We start from the raw sequence: 13,149 nt of genomic DNA on the forward strand, positions 1-13,149 counted from the left end.
TTGCTTGAGGTTTTAGTGAAAGCTCTTGATGATGAGTGTCATCTCCTCGTTGTGGAGCTTGGAGGCGTCGATGGGGAGCCTACTTGATGTAGACTCTTCTTTCTTCTCCTCCGTCGCTTTGAATGTGACGGGTTGCACCTCGGGTATGGACGTGCCGCCTTGCTCCAAGTTGACGATTTGTTTGGAGCCTTTGATCATCAATTCAAAGCTCACAAACTTTCCTATAACCTCCTTGGGAGACATTAGCTTATATCTAGGATCACCACATATTAATTGAACTAGCGTAGGATTGCGAAAAACGAGTGATCTTAGAATAACCTTGACCATTTCATGGTCATCCCATTTGGTGCTCCCGAGGTTGCACACTTGATTCACCAAGGTCTTGAGCCGGTTGTACAAGGCTTGTGGCTCCTCTCCTTGGTTGATGACGAATCGACCGAGCTCCCCCTCGATCATCTCCCGTTTGGTGATCTTGGTCACCTCGTCCCCTTCGTGCGCTGTCTTGAGGATGTCCCAAATTTCTTTGGTCGTCTTTAACCCTTGTACCTTATTATATTCCTCTCGACACAAAGAGGCGAGGAGTATAGTTGTGGCTTGGGAGTTAAAGTGCCGGATTTGGGCGACCTCATTCGAGTCGTAGCCCTCGTCCCCTACGGATGGTACATGCGCTCCAAACTCAACAATGTCACATATGCTTGCGTGGAGTGAGGTTAGGTGATGCCTCATTGTAACGCCCTGAATTTGGGGGTTGAATTTCTTCTTCTTTTTACTCACCAAATCAGGCGTTACTCTCTTTTCTCTTCCTATTTCGCTCCTTCTTCCCAATTTCAAAGCGGTGTAGCGACTGGTGTCCGTATTACGTATAAACAAAACCTAAGTTGTCATGGGTGTTGCATCATGCCGAATCATATTTCTTTGTCTGATGTTGTCCTTAATCGCGTACTCAGTCTCGTTCCGTGATTTGGATTCCGATCTGTGGTCGCGTGTGTTGTGGGCTTCTGTCCCGGCCCGCGACCCAGCCCGGCCCAGCCGGCCCGCTCTGGCCCGCGCGCCCTCGAGGCCCTGCCCCTCCCCCATGCGCGCTTCCCTCCCTTCTCTCCCTTTCTCTCATTTGATTTTCCCACGCAGCAACCTCCTCTCCTCCACCTCTCTCTCTCCCCGTAGTGCCCTAGGTTTTGGAGACGGTGATTGCCGGATTTGGACCCCGAGGTGAGCTCCCCTCTCCCTCTCCCTCTCTCTCTCTCTTCCCCTCCCCTTCTTCTCCCCTGCGCCCCGACCCCCCCCTCTCGTACGCGTGGCCCCTGCGCGCGGCTCCTCTGGCGCGCGGCGCGGCCCCTTCCCCGACCCCTTGCACGGCGGCGCCCCTCCCCCGCCCCCCTCGCGCGGTGGCGGCCCCTCCCCCCGGCTCCCCTGGCGCGGTGGCAGCCCCCTCGCGCGGCGCCGCCCCTCCCCCAGCCCCCTGGCGCGACGCGGCCCTCCCCCTGCTCCCCTCGTGCGGCGCGGCCTCGCCCGGCCCCCAGCCCCTCGGGCGTGGCTCCCTAGCGCCCCTGTGCGCGGCCTCACCCCCCAGCGTGGCCCCCATCGTGCGGCCCCTACCCCCGGGCAGCGTGGTCCCCGGTGCGGCCCCCAGCACGGCCCCTTGCGGCTCGCCCAACGCATTCCCGCGCGCGCAGCCCCAACGCGTGGCGATCGAATCTCGGCTTAATTAGTTTTTAAATTTAGTTTAATGAACGTGCTGCGTCGCGCGCTTCGTTGCATGGCGAATTAGTTGTTTTCAGATTCTATTGACGTGTTGCGTCGTGCGCTTCGTCGCGCGACGATTAATCCTAATTTCAGATTATTTAATGTGTGGCGTCGCGAGTCCAGTCGGCGACGTTTCGTTTTAAATTCAGTCTAGATGGTGTATGCCGTCGTGTGTTTCGTCGCGCGACGGTTAACGTCTCTTTATAATTAATGCAAGTGTCTCGTTGCGCGCTCCATCACAGGACGAGTCGTTTATTTCTTAATTCAATTTAAATATTGTGTCGCGCGTTTCACCGCGCGACAATCCTTTTTAATTTGCCATTATCTCTTCATAATAATTAAACATGGAACATGACTTTACCCTATGCTAAACGCGATGGCTAAATTAATACTGTTCTGTTTAGGCGAGTATTTTAATTTATAATTGTGTGACGTGATTGCTCGTCGGCCGTAGCCTCGACCGTTACTTTCCCTTCCTCGCTTAGTCGTAGGTGTGAGCCCTACGTCGAACGTCTGTTTATTTACTACATTCTATTGTTTGGTGTACTGTTCTTTTGTATTAAATTTGTGGAATGTATGTTTGAAACTCATATAGATAACGGTCAGTTGGTGGAGTCCGAAGGAGTTGCAGGTGAAGACCCTGAGCAGCAGTCGGTTGGTGAAGGCAATTGTCCTTTGACCCATCTATGTCATATACATCTTATAATTCATTCCTCTCATTTACACAGTTTATACCTGTCGGGGACCATAATTAGGGGTACCCTCAAGGCTCCTAATTCTCAGCTGTTAACCCCCATCAGCATAAAGCTGCAAAGGCCTGATGGGTGCGATTAAGTCAGGGATCAGTCCGTTCGAGGGACTCGATCACGCCTCGCCCGAGCCTAGCCTCGGACAAGGGCAGTCGGCCCCGGAGGGTTTCCGTCTCGCCCGAGGCCCCCCTCCAGCGGCGAATATATTTCCGGCTCGCCCAAGGCCCTGCCTTCGCCAAGAAGCAACCCTGACCAAATCGCCGCACCAACTGACCAAATCGCAGGAGCATTTAGTGCAAAGGTGGCCTGACACCTTTATCCTGGTGCACGCCCTCCAGCCGGCAGAGCCAAAGTGACCGTCGTCACTTCGCCGCTCCACTGACCGGCCTGATAGAAGGACAGTGCCGCCTGCGTCGCTTCGACTGCGGTGCCACTTGACAGAGTGAGGCTGAAAGGCAGTCAGGCCCGGCCGAAGGCACCATAGGAAGCTCCGCTCCGCCCAACCCAGGGCTCGGACTCGGGCTAAGTCCCGGAAGACGGCGAACTCCGCTCCGCCCGACCCAGGGCTCGGACTCGGGCTAAGTCCCGGAAGACGGCGAACTCCGCTCCGCCCGACCCAGGGCTCGGACTCGGGCTAAGTCCCGGAAGAAGGCGAACTCCGCTCCACCCGACCCAGGGCTCAGACTCGGGCTAAGTCCCGGAAGACGGCGAACTCCGCTCTGCCCGACCGAGGGCTCAGACTCGGGCTAAGTCCCGGAAGACGGTGAACTCCGCTCCGCCCGACCCAGGGCTCGGACTCGGGCTAAGTCCCGGAAGACAGCGAACTCCGCTCCGCCCGACCCAGGGCTCGGACTCGGGCTAAGTCCCGGAAGACGACGAACTCCGCTCCACCCGACCCAGGGCTCGGACTTGGGCTCAGCCCCAGAAGACGACGAACTCCGCTCCGCCCGACCCCAGGGCTCGGACTCCGCCCTGGCCTCAGCCGACGGTCTCCGCCTCGCCTGAACCAGGGGCTCGGACTCGACCTTGACCACGGAAGACAGACTCGACCTCGACCTCAAAGGAGCTTCCACATCGCCCAACCTAGGGCGCAGACCAGCCACGTCAACAGGAGGCGCCATCATCACCCTACCCCGAGCTGACTCGGGCCGCAGGGAACAAGACCGGCGTCCCATCTAGCTCGCTCCGCCAGACAGGCAATGATGGCGCCCCGCATACTCTGTGATGACGGCGGCTCTCAGCCCCCTTACGGAAGCAAGAGGACGTCAGCAAGGACTCAACTGCTCCGATAGCTGTCCCTCCGCCAGGCTCCATCGCTCCTCCGACGGCCACGACATCACACTAGCTGGGTGCCAAAATCTCTCCGGCTGCCACAACGGCATGTACTTAGGGCACTAGCTCTCCTCCGCTAGACACGTAGCACTCTGCTACACCCCCCATTGTACACCTGGATCCTCTCCTTACGCCTATAAAAGGAAGGACCAGGGCCCTCTTAGAGAGGGTTGGCCGCGCGGGGACGAGGACGAGACAGGCGCTCGCTTGAAGCCGCTCGCTCCCTCTCCCGCGTGAACGCTTGTAACCCCCTACTGCAAGCGCACCCGACCTGGGCGCGGGACGAACACGAAGGCCACGGGATTCCCACCTCTCTCACGCCGGTCTCCGGCCGCCTCACTTTCCCCCTTCGCGCTTGCCCTCGCGCTCGACCCATCTGGGCTGGGGCACGCGGCGACATTCACTCGTCGGCTCAGGGACCCCCCGGTCTCGAAACGCCGACAGTTGGCGCGCCAGGTAGGGGCCTGCTGCGTGTTGACGAACAGCTTCCCGTCAAGCTCTAGATGGGCAGTCTCCAGCAACCTCTCCAACCCGGGACAGTGCTCCGTTTCGGGAGTCTTGAGTTTGTGTCCCTCAACGACAACTACGACATGATACTCATTCCACCGCCGGGCGACAGCGGCAATGGCGGGCGACAGACCGCCCGCCGGCGGCGGAATCGATGACGTCTTCCCCGCGTGGTGGAAGAACGACCTTCGAGCTCATCCCGCCCTCTTCCCCGCCGACGGAGGGGAAGGCGGGGCAACCAAGGCCAAGCAGGAGGCAGCGCCTTGTCGACTGTCGAGCGAGTCGACTGCGCCGGCACCCCAACGGGGGGCGCACCGGGTATCGACTTCGCGCTTGAGACGAAGACGAGCGCCGTCTCCCCGTGACACGCCAATCTCGAGCAAGCGGACGACGCCAGCACGCTCGCGAAAAGCTTGTTGGACATCACCCTCGTACCTGAGACGACGGTGCATTCAGTCCCCGACGTGACTTCATCACCGCCCGTCGACCAAGAGGTACCGACCGATTCTCATCCCACGTCATTTGGGTTCAACCTCAACCCGCCTAGCGGCTTTGCTTTGGTGGGCGCTCTCGTAGAGGCAAGCCCAAACCCTCTGGGGTTTCGTATGCGGTCACCTTGGGACCGGCTGACGGACGTCTCGACCTACGGGCCCTCTAGGTCCGAGGAAGACGACGAGCCCAGCTTCTGTTGGGATTTCTCTGGACTTGGCAACCCCAGTGCCATGCGGGACTTCATGACCGCATGCGACTACTGCCTTTCCGACTGTTCCGACGATAGCCGTAGCCTCGGTGACGAGGACTGCGGCCCAAGCCGCGAATGTTTCCACGTCGATCTAGGGGGTCCCACCGAAGGCAACCATCTTGGCATGCCGGAGGACGGTGATCTCCCTAGTCCAGTGCCTCGCGTTGACATCCCACGGGAGCTAGCTGTGGTCCCCGTTCAGGCGGGGGGCCATGACCCACAGCTCGAGCAAATCTGCGGGGTGCAGGCCAGGCTCGACGAGGGAGCAGGAGCGCTTGAGCCGATCCGCCGGGACGTCGGACAGGCATGGGCGGCCCAGCCTCCGGCCGGAGAAATACGTCATCTACCCTAGGGCTTCCAGCACCGCATCGCCGACGACGTCAGGGTCAGGCCGCCACCCGCATCCAGTGGGGTCGGTCAGAACCTGGCTGCAGCAGCAATGCTCCTCCGCGTGATGCCGGAGCCATCAACCACCGAGGGACGGCGAATCCAGGGAGAGCTCAAGAATCTCCTGGAAGGCGCCGCGGTCCGACGGGCCGAGAGCTCCGCCTCCCGAAGGCAGGGGTACCCCTTGGAACCTCATGCCGCGACTTCCCGATTCATGCGGGAAGCCTCGGTCTACACCGGGTGCACGCACAACACCGCGCCTGCGGCCCCGGGACGCCTCGGCAACGAGCACCATCACCGCGACCGTCGAGCCCACCTCGACGAGAGGGTGCGCCGAGGCTACCACCCTAGGCATGGGGGACGCTACGACAGCGGGGAGGATCGGAGTCCCTCGCCCGAACCACCCGGTCCGCAGGCCTTCAGCCGGGCCATCCGACGGGCGCCATTCCCGACCCGGTTCCGACCCCCGACTACTATCACAAAGTACTCGGGGGAGACGAGACCGGAACTGTGGCTCGCGGACTACCGTCTGGCCTGCCAACTGGGTGGAACGGACGATGACAACCTCATCATCCGCAACCTCCCCCTGTTCCTCTCCGACACCGCTCGTGCCTGGTTAGAGCACCTGCCTCCGGGGCAGATCTCCAACTAGGACGACCTAGTCCAAGCTTTCGCCGGCAATTTCCAGGGCACGTACGTGCGCCCTGGGAATTCCTAGGACCTCCGAAGCTGCCGACAGCAGCCAGGAGAGTCTCTCCGGGACTTCATCCGGCGATTTTCGAAGCAGCGCACCGAGCTACCCAACATCACCGACTCGGATGTCATCGGCGCGTTCCTCGCTGGCACCACCTGCCGCGACCTGGTGAGCAAGCTGGGTCGCAAGACCCCCACCAGGGCGAGCGAGCTGATGGACATCGCCACCAAGTTCGCCTCCGGCCAGGAGGCGGTCGAGGCTATCTTCCGAAAGGACAAGCAGCCCCAGGGCCGCCCATCGGAGGATGCCCCCGAGGCGTCAACTCAGCACGGCGCCAAGAAGAAGGGCAAGAAGAAGTCGCAAGCGAAACACGACGCCGCCGACGCGGACCTTGTCGCCGCCGCCGAGTACAAGAACCCTCGGAAACCCCCCGGAGGTGCCAACCTCTTCGACAAGATGCTCAAGTAGCCGTGCCCCTATCACCAGGGGCCCGTCAAGCACACCCTTGAGGAGTGTGTCATGCTTCGGCGTCACTTCCATAGGGCCGGGCCACCCGCAGAGGGTGGTAGGGCCCGCGACGACGATAAGAAGGAAGATCACCAAGCAGGAGAGTTCCCCGAGGTCCGCGACTGTTTCATGATCTACGGTGGGCAAGCAGCGAACGCCTCGGCTCGGCATTGCAAGCAAGAGCGCCGGGAGGTCTGTTCGGTGAAGGTGGCAGCGCCAGTCTACCTAGACTGGTCCGACAAGCCCATCACCTTCGACCAAGCTGACCACCCCGACCATGTGCCGAGCCCGGGGAAATACCCGCTCGTCGTCGACCCCGTCATCGGCGACGTCAGGCTCACAAAGGTCCTCATGGACGGAGGCAGCAGCCTCAACATCATCTACGCCGAGACCCTCAGGCTCCTGCGCGTCGATCTGTCCTCTGCCCGGGCAGGCGCTGCGCCCTTCCATGGGATCATTCCCGGGAAGCGCGTCCAGCCCCTCGGACAACTCGACCTTCCCGTCTGCTTCGGAACACCCTCCAACTTCCGAAGGGAGACCCTGACGTTCGAGGTGGTCGGGTTCCGAGGAACCTACCACGCGGTACTGGGAAGACCATGCTACGCGAAGTTCATGGCCGTCCCCAACTACATCTACCTGAAGCTCAAGATGCCGGGCCCCAACAGGATCATCACCGTTGGCCCCACGTACAAACACGCGTTCGAATGCGACGTGGAGTGCGTGGAGTACGCCGAGGCCCTCGCCGAGTCCGAGGCCCTCATCGCCGACCTGGAGAGCCTCTCTAAGGAGGTGCCAGACGTGAAACGTCATGCCGGCAACTTCGAGCCAGCGGAGACGGTTAAGGCCGTCCCCCTCGACCCCAGTAGCGACGCCTCCAAGCGGATCCGGGTCGGCTCCGGGCTCGATCCCAAATAGGAAGCAGTACTCACCGACTTTCTCCGCGCGAGCGCCGACGTCTTCGCGCGGAGTCCCTCGGACATGCCCGGCATACCGAGGGATGCCACCGAGCACTCGCTGGACATCCGAGCCGGAGCCCAACCCGTCAAGCAGCCTCTGCGCCGATTCGACGAGGAGAAGCGCAGAGCCATAGGCGAGGAGATCCACAAGCTAATGGCGGCGGGGTTCATCAAAGAGGCGAAAGGCGTCAAGCTCAAGCCCGAAAAGTGTGTCTTCGGGGTGCCCCGGGGCATGTTCTTGGGGTTCATCGTCTCCAAGCGGGGCATCGAAACCAACCTGGAGAAGATCGCGACCATCGCGCATCACCCCGAGCACTTGTTGGGGACACCCGGGGGCTACACGCACCCCTGGGAAGGGCCGCTTGTCATCGCCAAAGTTCTGAAGCTCGGAACGTACAAGCTGGCCAACAGTCAAGGCGAGGTCTACGGCAACGCTTGGAACATCCAACAGCTACGTCGCTTCTACCCTTAAGATGTTTTCAAGTTGTTCGTATACCTCGCTCCCACGCAAGTTTTAGTCATCAAGGAAGGGTCAGCCTTGCCTCGGCAGAGCCCGACCCTCCCTCGGGGGCTAAAAAGGGGGGAACCCCTCTGCGTCAAGATTGGGGAACCCCTCTGCGTCCAAAATTTTCAATCAAAAAGGCTTTTGCGTTCCCCCAGCTATGTCGGAAGCAGGACCCCAAGGAGCGAACGCGGGTGCATGTAAGTGGCAAGGCCGACTGAGCCGAGGGACTCCTATGCCTCCGGGTTACGGACACCTCACTCGTCACCCGCCACGAAAAGTGACCCCTACTTGGGGAAGCCACTCTGTTACTAACAGGCGAAGCCAGACACGCAAAATGAAAGGGAAAGGAGTACGACTTCATGCAACGGTAACAAAGTGTTCAGGCCTCAGCGGCCGCAGAAAGACACACGTGCATCCAACAGAAACTGTTCCAACAGAGTTAGGCGTCGCCTCGGGAAGGAGCCACGCCTTCGGCTTCGTCCCCACCTTCGGCAAAGTCCATCCCAGCTTCCGACGATGGCGCAGGTGGGAGGATCTCTGCCTCAAAGGTGGTCGCCAGCACTGCGCTCGGACCCGCGGCGGCCGCATCGAGCCTCTGGACTTCTGCTAGGGCGGCTTCATCTTCGTCGGGAAGGCAATACCCCTCGCTGACCCGCTCCAGGTCCACAACGTAGTGGGAAGAGAGCACGGTGAAGGCCCGCCTGACGCCGTGGTGTAGCGCCTCGCGGAGTCTGCCACGCACATGATCGCCCAAGACTTGAAGGCGACTTTGAGGGGAGCTTCCTGAGGGGACGTCGCCGGAGCCAAGGACCCGACAAAAGTCCGAGACGGCCTCGGACATGGCCGCGTGGTCGGCCTCCCTCTGCTCGGCCGCCCCGGCAAGCGCCTCGGCAAGCGCCTTGGCGGACTCATCAAGGGCGGACTCGAGCTCTGCGTACAGCCAGAAGAAAGATCTCAAACACAAGTAGAGGAAACAAGCAGGAACGAAAACCGAAGATGGCCAAGGCGTACCTCCGGCTCGAGCACGCTGCTCCGAGGCTGCGACCTGGGCTACGGCTAGGTCGGCTGCAAGGGTTTCAGCCCGGCTTTCGGCCTCGGCAGCCCGGCCCCGAGATTGGTCCCGCTCCTTGACGACCCGGTCGAACTCCGACTGCTGTCGTTGCGCTTCTGCGTGCGCCGCGGCCGCCTCGGCTCTCAGATCGGTGCAGAGCAACCGAAGGTCCGCCACCTCGGCACCCTGCTGAGAGAGGCGCGCAGTAGCCCCGGTGAGCGAGGTCCTCAGGGATCGCAGCGAGCCCCAGACGTCGACCTCGCGGCGGATGAACGATGACTTGGCGGCGCTCCGATCCGTCAGATCCTGAGGGAAGGAAGCGGGGCGTCACGAAAGACGCCTTGGTCACAAAAGAGAAAAGGTATGCCTGAAACCATTACCTGGAGGATTTTGGGGACGTCCCTGCAGAAAACCTCCAGCGACGACCGGAGCGACCCCACCGTTGCTTCAGCACACTCGCGGAGCTCGTCCTAGGACTGGTCCTCCCGTTCATCGTCGAGAACGAAGACGGGATCCGAGGCCTCATGGGTCCGGAACCGGAGCAACTGGCGCCGGCCCTCGGAGCTCCGCTGCACAGCGACGAGGCTGCCGCCCGGCGGGACGGATCGCGTCTCCACGCCACCCTCTTCCGAGGCACCGAGCGCCGACGCCTCAGCCGTCTCAACGTCGGCAGCGACCGGTCGCTCCCCGACTGGGACGGCGCCGACTTCAGTAGCGACAGGTGCCGGCATCGCCGGCACGTCCGATGGGCCCGGGGCCACGTCCGCGTCAGCCGCCTCCCCTATCACAATGGCCGCCTCAGCAGAAGAGCCAGCCTCGGGAACCCGCTCCACGGCGACTGGTGCCGCCTGAGCCCCCTGCTGTGGAGCACCTTGCGAGAAGGTCAGCTGAACGGCAAGGCCCGGAGCGGCGCTGGCCGCGCAAGCCGGCGCCGTCTTAAGGGCCTTCCGGGGTGCCAGGTCAGTCAGGACATGGCTTCGCTTGCTGAGGGAAAAAGAAAAATCACGGCCGGGACATACGAATGAAAAGCCAGGACGAAGACATTCCAAGATACTTACCCGCTCCGGGCCATGATCAACCGTGCCTGGTGGGAGGTCTCTCGGATCTTGACCCCTGGAGCCGCCGCCGAGGTCGCTCCCCTGCGCTGCCGGCGTGGGCGGCGGCTCTCGGGGAGCAGACGCCTCGGCCTGGCTCTCCGGGGTTGCCTCAACTCCTCCAGCCGAGGGGTCAAGTACCCTCTCGGATTGCCCCCGCCCCTCGAGCCGGGACCCCGGCGTCCCGACTCCGGGGACTGACGGCATCAGCCCGCTCGGGGGCTGGCTTGACGGCTCCTGGCCTAACCCCAAGCCAGGGCTGAGGCCAAGGCGGGCAGCCATGTCGTCTTCCTCATCGTCATCTTCATCATCGTCATCGTCGTCGGGCGTTTCCGGCGACGGCTCCCTCGGGAGCCCCTCCCTCTCCTGCCGGCGACGAAGCTTTTCCAAGGCGTCTCGAGCCCGCCTCCGCTCGCGGGCCCGGGCCTTCTCCGCGTCCTTCTTTTTCTTCTTCTCCTCCGCGGCAACCCGCCGCGCTGCTCGGTCCGCCGCATCCTGCGGGACCCGTGGCAGGGAAGGCTTGTGCCACCCCACCTCCTGAAGAAGGGGGAAAATCCCAATTGTAAGAACTAGGAGCAACCCGACGCAAGAGAAAGGAAGGAGCGGACACTCACCAGAGTCACGCACCCTTGGTCTGGGCGCATCAAAAGCTGGGAGAAGGCGCTGGGGTCCGGTTTCCCCAACGCGACGACCACCCGCCCATGGAGGACGTCGAAGGGAAGAGGGTCCGAGGACATCCGCGAGCCCTCCAAGTCAGCCTCCGGTGTCATCTCCCAAAGCGGCAGCCGTCGCTCCGCCAAGGGAAGCACTCTCCGGCGGTGGATGGCGGCAATCACTCCCGCAGCGGTGAGTCCCCCCTTCCGCAACGCCTCCAAGGCCTTGAGAAGGGGTTCGAGGTTCTTCTGTCTTTCGTGCGGGGTCTCGTGGCGCCAAGCATCAGCGGCGGTGGTGACTACTCGCTGGGAGAACGGCGGGAGCAACTCGCCGTCATTCCGGAGGTAGAACCACCGGCGCTGCCACCCCTTGTTCGAGGACGCGAGGATGGCGGGAATATACAGCGACGCCCGCGACTGCCTCAGCAGGAGGGTGCAGCCGCCGGCCCGCACTGCTGCGCGGACCTTCCTCTCCCCCGTCGGCGAAGCGAAAAGCTCCGCGAAAAAGAGATGGGTCCACAAATCCCAATGGGGGGCGATCCCCAAGTACCCCTCACACACCGCTACGAAGATGGCGGCCTGCGCGATGGAGTTGGGGCTGAGGTTGTGCAACTCCACCCCATAGTGGTGCAGGATCGCCCGCATGAAGCGGCTCGCCGGCACACCAAATCCCCGCTCGTGGAAGGAGACGAAGCTCACGATGTACCCCGGCGGTGGGGACGGAGCGGCTCCGCCCATGGGGGGAATCCATTCCGGCCGCTGCTCATCGGTGAGAGGGCGAAGTAAACCCTCGCCAACGAGATCCTCCAGATCACTCGCCGTCATCGTGGAAAAAGGCCATGGGTCACGCGGCGAGATGATGGTCACCCGGTCAGCCATCACCGAGCGGAAGGGGTGGCGGCGCAAGGGACAGGGAGGGCGGTTTCCTCTTCTCGGGCTAAGTCTCTCGGGTTGCAAAAACCTAAGAGGGAGGCAGGAAGCGGAGCAAAGAACCATCGCCAGACCCTCTCCCGAGTATATAAAGACCAAGGCAAGACCGGTTCAAACGTTCCGCCCGGACCGGACGCGGGATTCAAAAACGCAAAGCGAAACAGCTGTTCCCCGAACGGCTCGCGCACGCGCAACGGCCGCCCCGCGGACCACTCGCCCCGTCGCATTAACTCCGCGGCGGGACAGGCGGCGCCTCTGGCAGGAGAAGTGGGCGACGCTTCGCCTTCGCCATAATGACCGCGTCAGAAAAGGTACGCCGCGTCGTTCGATTTCGTATCCTTTTCCTTTTTTCCTCTTTCTCTCTCTTGCAACAGGGACCGGGAAAAGGGGATACCCCAAAAAGGATCCTTCCCCATGAAGGAACCGGGCCCCGAGCCTCCCTACTGATCAGAGGTTCGAAGGCTGGCCCCTCGAAAGGGTTCAACAGCCGCCTCAGATCACGTGGGCCCTACACCCACTACTGGTCAGAGGTTCGAAGGCCGGCCCCTCGGAAGGGTTCAACGACCGCCTCAGGCTACTCGGGCTCCGCGCCCACTACTGATCAGGGGTTCGAAGGCTGGCCCCCGAAGGGTTCACAGCCGCCTCAGACACAGAGCGAGGGATGACCATGGGTACGTTCGATACATAACTGAGGCTCGGGCTGCGCTCCCGAGGTACCCTAGGACATTTCCGAGACCAGCGGGAACGATCTTGTAACGGAATCCCATCAGAGGGAGGCATCGAGCCCTCGGACCCCGTCGCCAGGGGACCGGGTCCGGAAGATCACCCGCAGGTACTTTTGGGCGTGCCTCTGGGCCCCTAGCCGACCCCTAACGAATGGGGCACGGACGTCCACTCGGATTACCCGACTGCAGCTCACCGGAAACACCATGTTCGGCGCCCATCGAGGGCAACATGGCGCTTTCCCCCTCCTCCTTGCAGAAAGGCGACGCAGGGACGTATGTAAAAAAGTCGAGTCTGTCCCTGATCGCCCTCTCGCCCTGTGCAGAGGCTCGGGGGCTGCTCTCGCAAACCTTGCTCCGGCCGAACCGTTGACAGCGTCAACATACCAGCCCGAGAACTTGGGACCCGACCGTACACCCGGGCTACGACCAGCTCGCATGAGGGAACGATCAGACCAGCCGAAGCATTACGCGAGGCATTAAGACCTCGAAGGAGTGAAACCACTCCTCCGAGGCCTCGGGGCTACACCCGGCGGGTGCGCTCGCGCGCACCCACCGGAACAAAACGCAACCGAGA

This window comes from Zea mays, chromosome 1 (genome assembly GCF_902167145.1).
Source record: "Zea mays cultivar B73 chromosome 1, Zm-B73-REFERENCE-NAM-5.0, whole genome shotgun sequence".
Classification (NCBI taxonomy): Eukaryota; Viridiplantae; Streptophyta; class Magnoliopsida; order Poales; family Poaceae; genus Zea; species Zea mays.